The sequence below is a fragment of the Rutidosis leptorrhynchoides genome, chromosome 1 (assembly GCF_046630445.1).
Source record: "Rutidosis leptorrhynchoides isolate AG116_Rl617_1_P2 chromosome 1, CSIRO_AGI_Rlap_v1, whole genome shotgun sequence".
Classification (NCBI taxonomy): domain Eukaryota; kingdom Viridiplantae; phylum Streptophyta; class Magnoliopsida; order Asterales; family Asteraceae; genus Rutidosis; species Rutidosis leptorrhynchoides.
The window spans coordinates 110,143,612-110,151,632 of NC_092333.1; the positions used below are offsets into that span (position 1 = coordinate 110,143,612).

Here is an 8,021-nt window from a genome sequence, read left to right on the forward strand (position 1 = left end):
CCACTACCACCACGACCACGACCACCACCACGACCATTACCATAAGGGTGATTTCGAACATAGTTATGATTTTTATTATTGTTATGGTAATTTCCATGATGATGGTTTTGGCCAATATGGCCACGACCTTGTCCACGCCCTCGTCCATGTGCATTTCTTCTTTTATTATTATTATTATTATTATATTATTATTGTTAATAGCATTAGCTTCAGGAAATGCTAGCGCACCGGTAGGACGAGATTCTTGATTTTTCATCAGTAATTCTTTATTAACTTCTGCAACTAAGAGATAAGTTTGAAGTTTGGAAAAAGTTTTATAATTCTGCAATCTTAAATTTTCTTGCACAGTTATGTTTGCAGAATGCATTGTGGAGAAAGTTTTCTCCATCATATCAGCATCACTTATTTCTTGACCACAGAATTGAAGCTTTGAACGGATCTTGAACATGGCCGAGCTGTATTCACTTACCTTTTTGAAATCTTGGAACCTTAGATTTCTCCATTCTTCCCTCGCAGCTGGGAGTAATATATCCTTTTGATTATCGAATCTACTCTTGATACTTTCCCATAAAACATGTGAATCTTTGATAGTGAGAAACATATGTTTTAAAGTGGTATCAATATGTTTGCGAATAAAAGCAATTGATTTTAATTTATCTTGATCGGAACAAGTATTATTTTCTTTAAAGTTTCTAGAATACCCAATGATCCAAGATTTATTTCTACGTCCATAACCCATGATGTGTAGTTTGTTCCCGATACGTCTAAGGCATCAAACTCAAGCTTTGATAAGTTTGACATTTTCTATTTTTAGAAATATGAACAACATAAATCATAATCATAATCATAATTAATTTTTTTTTATAGACAAATAACAACATGAAATTAGAATTAGTTTAGATTCATAAGTAGCAAACAAAGGAATAATGGTATGATTACAAATAATAAAACCATAAGGGAAGGATAGAATATGGGTTCATATTATATTATTAATAATATTATTATAATATATATTAAGTTATAATATATATTATTATAATATATTTTTCTTATTTTAACTTTTAAGATTTACTTTTAATAAAAATACAAACTACTTTTTCTTATTTTAACTTTTAAGATTTACTTTTAATAAAAATACAAACTACTTTTTCTTATTTTAACTTTTAAGATTTAATTTTAATAAAAATACAAACTACTTTTCTTATTTTAACTTTTAAGATTTACTTTTAATAAAAATACAAACTACTTTTTTTCTTATTTTAACTTTTAAGATTTACTTTTAATAAAAATACAACTACTTTTTCTTATTTTAACTTTTAAGATTTACTTTTAATAAAAATACAAACTACTTTTTCTTATTTTAACTTTTAAGATTTACTTTTAATAAAAATACAAACTACTTTTTCTTATTTTAACTTTTAAGATTATAAATTTAAGAATAAACATTAGTATGCATGAAATAAATAATGATTAATTGCATAAGTAATCATAAATTTTAGATAACATATAAAGACCCCATCGTATTCGTATTGATCGGAATTAATCTCGACCCATGGTACCGTGTTGTCAAATGACGTGTTGCGTACATAAAGTACCGTGTTGTCAAATGACGTGTTGCGTACAATCATGAGGTCTTATTAACATAAATATAAATGTTAGTGAAGTTAATAAGAGTTAGATTACAGAAAATATAATTCAGGCGGTATAACCGACCATATATAACTTAAATAACATAAATATAAATGTTAGTGAAGTTAATAAGAGTTAGATTACAGAAAATATAATTCAGACGGTATAACCGACCATATATAACTTAAATAACATAAATATAAATGTTAGTGAAGTTAATAAAAGTTAGATTACAGAAATATAATTCATGCGGTATAACCGACCATATATAACTTAAATAACATAAATATAAATGTTAGTGAAGTTAATAAAAGTTAGATTACAGAAATATAATTCAGGCGGTATAACCGACCATATATAACTTAAATAACATAAATATAAATGTTAGTGAAGTTAATAAAAGTTAGATAATTTCTTACCTTGATTAGTGACGTGTGCTTGCTTAGATAAACCTTGATTATACGGAGCACTTCGTGCTGAACGTGTTATAATTCAGTAGGCTTATAACTACCTTTAGTGGCCTAGTTCTTGACTGTAGACTAATAAGTATATAGAGAGAATATGAGAGAATATATTTAGTGTGTGTTTTATAAACTCATAACACACATATTTATACTCAAAAAATCTACTATACAATATCTATAATAATAATAAAATTAACATCCAATTTAACTTTTTATAACAGTTTGTACATCTTCACGTCATTCTTAATGCTTATTATCGTATTGTTAATGGTTCTATCATGCGTTTTTTTTTCTTCTTCATAGAATTACTCTTTTGTGTGTTGTTTGATGATGAAATTATCATACATTAAAGATTCTAGGTATATGATGCAAACCTATTTAGAAGCAATGACGATAGTTAGACATTTTGGATATCTAAATTTCTTCTTAACAGTCAGTCATATGCAATTCAAAGTGTTACGTTATTGTCTGTTTGTTAAACAATAAGAATCTAAAAGCGGATGACAAACGTGAAATCATATTACGATTATTTAAAATTGACACTATCAACGTACCAACGGCTGTGATTTAAACATTTAAGACTATCTAAAATCAAATTAATATGCTAACTGTTGAAGCATAAGCTGTTAATCAATATAATTGCCTGTTAATCAATATGACTGCTTGAAAGTTTTCCAAGTACCATGATTTTTTTAATTATCAAAATAATCAAAAGAAAATATAAAATATTATGATACATTTACTTAAAAAAACCACTTCGCATTTGAGTTTTTTTTTTTTTTTTTTTTTGAAAAATATTTTAATAAAATAGAATAGCTAGGAAACATGATGAAATGTACATTTTTTTTTTTCAAAAGATAAGGGGAATCTCCAATTGCTAACTAAAAAAAATCCGAACTTTCTTGATAGTGTTCTTTAAACATTAAACTTCGAAATCAAAATTTTATTTTGTTGTGACGTTAATAGTCATTTACTCCAAGTATTTGAAATAAAAAGAATATATATACCATTAATTTTTTTTAACCCGTGCGATGTAGTGCCGTTGAAAAATCAGTTAAGTATATTTAATTACTAAATGTTGTATTCAGGGCATTTGCCTCAGTGGTATTCGAGGGATCGATCTCTTTGTCCTCTTCGTGTAGGCGCAAGTGCGAATTCTAGGATCGAGAACTAATTGATTATGCCAACAATTAATAGTTTGCTTCAATTTTTTGTTTGCGATTTTTTGATTGCTTTTCGAAAAAAAAAAAAAAAAAATATTGTTTGCCATTTTGATTTTGTTGCATATGTATATCATTTTGTGTTTATATACCCTCCAACATATAGGCATGAGGCATCAGCCAGTTTGACACACTAACATGTATATACGGAGTATAAAATACTAATCATCATAAATCCCATGCACGATATACATGCCGATAAATTAGTTAATATAAATGGCTCAATAAATACGATTGTCCCAAAATGTTTAGTTTTTGTGTTTGGACTACATTAAACCAAACAAACTGTCCATACAAATATTAGGTAATTCTTGCTTGGCTACCATTGTGTTGCCCTACATATATAGATAATGTCCCCTTGTTCTCTATAATACACAGATGGCTATTCTTCAATTTTGCCAGGTTGTACATAAATAACTAATCGAAAAAATTACGCCGTTAGTACATGTGGTTTGTTTACTTTTTCATCACAGGTACCAACTACGCAAAAAATATAGTTTAGGTGTTGTAATGAAAAAGTAAACAAACCACAGGTACCAACGGCGTAATATTTTTCTAACTAATAAGATTTGAAGTAATTTCCATTATCAAGATTTCGTATTTTATAACCAAATTACTCCCCCATCTCACTATAAGTGTCCACATTTGACTTTCAAGGTCTTTCTTTGTTAACTTTAATTGTAAATAATTTCCAAAAAACGGATCCGATGAGCCTCGGTGATTTTCGCCCCATAATCCTAATCAATAGCTATTATAAGTTCATTGCGACGATAATCTCTAATAGGCTTAGGATAGTGATTCCTAATCTTTTGGTTTATGAGCAATCTGACTTTTTCAAAGAAAGATTCATCTTAGATGGAGCTTTAATTGTAAACGAAACGCTTGATTTTTTAAAGTCAATTAAGAGAAGGGCGTAATTTTTAAGGTAAATTTCGATAAGACGTTTGATAGTATTAATTGTGATTTCTTGATGGAATTAATGCCTTGTATTCCAGGATTATAACTAAATGGGTTTTCGAAATTTTTTCAGTACTAAGTTTATTAGAATGTTATTTTAGTGATAGTTTACTATAAAAAAATTATAAATTCAAAAAATGTAGGGGATATGAGTAGTATAATTTGTTGGTGTCTTACAGAATTTAGAAGAAAAACTATATATTTAAAAAATATACGGGGTCATACATTTAAATTTAGTGTTGTCATATACAATTTAAATAGTATTTTCTACTAAAAAATTTCAAATTAGCGGTTTTAGTGACCCCACGGGGCTACAAGTAGATTCGCCTCTTGTTGTATGGGATTCGGGGAAAAATGGATGAAATGGATATATGCGTGTCTCAAATCGGCCTCCATCTCGGTTTTAGTTAACGGGTCTCCCACCTATGAATTTGCTTTCGGTAAGGTGTCTGATCGGTCCTTATTTGACACGATCGTTTATGCTTAACAACGTGAAAGTAACCATATTTGAGTGAAAAATGAGATACTTTGATGTGGTTTTGTGTTTTATAGGTGAGAAAATAAGTTAGTGCAAAAAGGTGCGAAAAACGGCATTTGAAGTCGAGTTGTGAAAAAAGATGGAAAAATCAAAATTTTTACAATGGAGTAAAATACTCCAGCTTTCAAGTTTTTACGCCAGCTTTTACGCCAGTGTTAATATGGGCGTAAATTACGCCATCCCGGTATAAATTACGCCAATGCAAGTTTCAAAATCAGGAAAAAAATCATTTTTGGGCGTACAATTATGCCAAGATTTTACGCCAGTGCAAATATGGGCGTAAATTACGCCAGGCATGGCGTAAAATACGCCAATGCAATTTCGCTGATGCCGGATTTTGAGATATTTTTGCTTTGGGAACAAGTTATCCATTCCCTGTATAAGGGAAACCCTTAGCCACGAATTGGGAACCTTTTTCATCAGTTTTAGAGCCAAAAACATCAACTCTAACATCAAATTCATCATCTTTTCAAGGATCAAAGGCGTGTTCATCATGGTTCGTCAAAGATTCATCATGTTCTTCATAATCATCATGCTCGGCTAAGTGCTATTCTTTATTCCTTCCATTGAACAATTGTGTATTTATCATTTCATTCAAGTATTATGTGATTCATGAATTGTATTGAGATTGATTTATGATTTGTGAATTGATTAAGTAATTTTTTAATGCAAGTTTATTGATCTTTATTATTACAAGACAAGTTATTGTGATTTAACAATTGTTCTAAGTCCACATTGTGTTAAATTAGTTAGGGATAAAGACTTTTGTATAAATTGCATAACTTGTGCTCATGATAATGTTTTTAATGAACCTAAGAACTCATGTCTATGTGACTTAAACAAAAGCTTGATAAACATAGTGCTTGCTTGAATGAATTATACCAATTGGGATTTGGAAGGGATAAAGCTTTTTACCTATTGATCACAACACATCACTTTTAATTACTAGTTTCAAGCTCTTTTCTTAAACTTCATAAAGTTTAAGTCTTTTTCATTTAAAGTCTTTAGTTTAGTTTGAATTTAGTTTTAAATTGCAAAACCAACTCTTGAAAATTGCTTGCTTTTGACCACAATCTCCCGTGGAACGAACCTTACTTGCCCTAACTAGTTTAAGGTAATTAAGTTATTTTTGACGGGTACTTCGACGCCCATCAAATTTTGGCACCGCCGGGGAGGTGTGCGCTTGATTGCAAGCTCTTATTTGTAATTTGTTTTCTTTTAAATTTTGAAAAATCCATAAAAAATTATAAAACCTAAAAAATCCAAAAATATTTTCTCATTTTATTAGTTTTGTTCGGTTTTACGGGTCGTGTTTTCTTGTTTGTGTTTCTTTTCAGGTAGGCGGGAATTCTATTTGCAACAATGGCAGAGAGAGATACACGAGGTGTGGATTCGTATTACCAACCGGGTGATTACGAAGATCACTCGCCAATTGTTTATCCCGCTCCGAATGCGGATAACAACAGAAGATTTGAGGTTCGACCTCAATTAATTGCTATTTTTCCTACCTACCGAGGTATGGCTAATGAAGAACCATATGAGCATATAACAGAGTTCAATGAAATGTGCGCTACAAATCAGGTAAACGGCTTCACTGATGAAGAGGTACGACTTCGTCTTTTTCCTTATTCATTAAAAGATAAAGCTAAGAGATGGTTTTTGTCCTTGCCCGCCCGAAGTATTACTACTTGGTCGGTGATGAAAAAGAAGTTCCTTGAGGAATTCTACCTGATAAGTAAAACTTCAGATATGCGTATGCAAATTAAATTTTTTAGGCAATTGTCAGGTGAACTTTTTTATGAAGCATGTGAACGTCTGAAGGAATTACTTAGATCTTGTCCCCACCACGAAATACCGAAATGGGAACTTGTAAAAGTTTTTTATGATGGTCTTGACTCACAAAATAGACAATTCATATTAGCGGCTAGTGGTGGTGTGTTTATGACTCGAAGTAGTGAGGATGAATGAGCATTTTTCGAGCAATTGAGCAAGGGTTCAAAAACCCAAGCTTCGATTGCACGGCAAACTCACAATCCTTCCCATGTTAACCACGTGTCTAACTCGGGAGGTTTGACTAGAAATTTAGAAAAGGAATTAGATGAGATAAAGATGTTGCTTCCAATGTTTAACAACCCGAACCAGGGTGGTAGTGTTAATTTTGTGCAGGTTCAGGATGTGTGCTCGATATGTGGTGATGCTTCTCATTATGCAAGCGGTTGCAAAAAGGGGATACCATTAGGGATAGAAGAACAAGTGAATGAGGTTCAAGGGCAAAAATATGATCCATATTCCAACACCTACAACCCAGGGTGGAGAAATCATCCAAACTTTAGTTGGGACAACAACAACACATTGAATGCACCAAACCAACACCAAAACCATTACCCGAACCAGAACAACAACTAATACAAAAGGCAAAACCAAAACCAAAACCAAAACCATAACTATCAAAACCAAAACTTATCTCAAAATAATCAACAAAGTCAATCTTCAAGAACGGATGCTAGGATGGAGTCATTCATGGAAGAGATGAAGAAGACTTTGGAAATTCAAAATAAGTCAATTGCGGCATTGGGTAAGGAAATTGGTCAAGTGGCGTAGAAAAAGGCAACACGGGAATCGGATACAATTCCGAGTTATACATTGTTTGACCCAAATCATGAATCACAAGGAAGAGGACATGAAGTGAACATGGTAGGCACTTTAAGGAGTGGAAAGACATATGATAACAAGGTAAAAATGCCTAGGAAATCAGAAATCAGGTATGGTCCAGGTAAGTCTCCTACTTTACATGATTTGAGTAATAATGTTAATGAAGTTCCGGTGGATTTTGGGGTTGGGTTAAATGTTGAAAAACCGGTAGTTGAAAAGCTTGAGGAAACGGATATGGAGCCTAATACTATTCCATTCCCCAAGGCTCTAGAGTCCCCGAACCAATTCCCTTATGGGAAAAAGGGACCAAAAATAGATGATATGTGGGAAACGTTTAAACAAGTAAAAATCAATATTCCACTTATTGATGCAATCAAACAAATTCCTGCATATGCTAAGTTTTTAAAAGATTTGTGTGTTCAAAAACGGAAACTCAATGCATCATTGCCCAAAAAGGTAAAATTAACTGAAAAAGTGAGTGCGGTCATTTCTGGTTCACTTCCACTGAAGTTTAAGGACCCGGGGACACCGCTAATTTCGGTTACGGTGGGTAATGTTAAT

The 8,021-nt window shown here is 31.6% G+C and overlaps 1 non-coding gene across 1 annotated transcript; it reads right to left on the bottom strand.

Annotated features, from left to right (window-relative positions):
- Nucleotides 1–6,555: 6,555 nt before the first annotated feature.
- LOC139887102 (small nucleolar RNA R71) lies at nucleotides 6,556–6,661 on the bottom strand. Its single transcript, XR_011772947.1, has one exon. It is a non-coding gene; the product is annotated as a small nucleolar RNA R71 (small nucleolar RNA).
- Nucleotides 6,662–8,021: the final 1,360 nt, after the last annotated feature.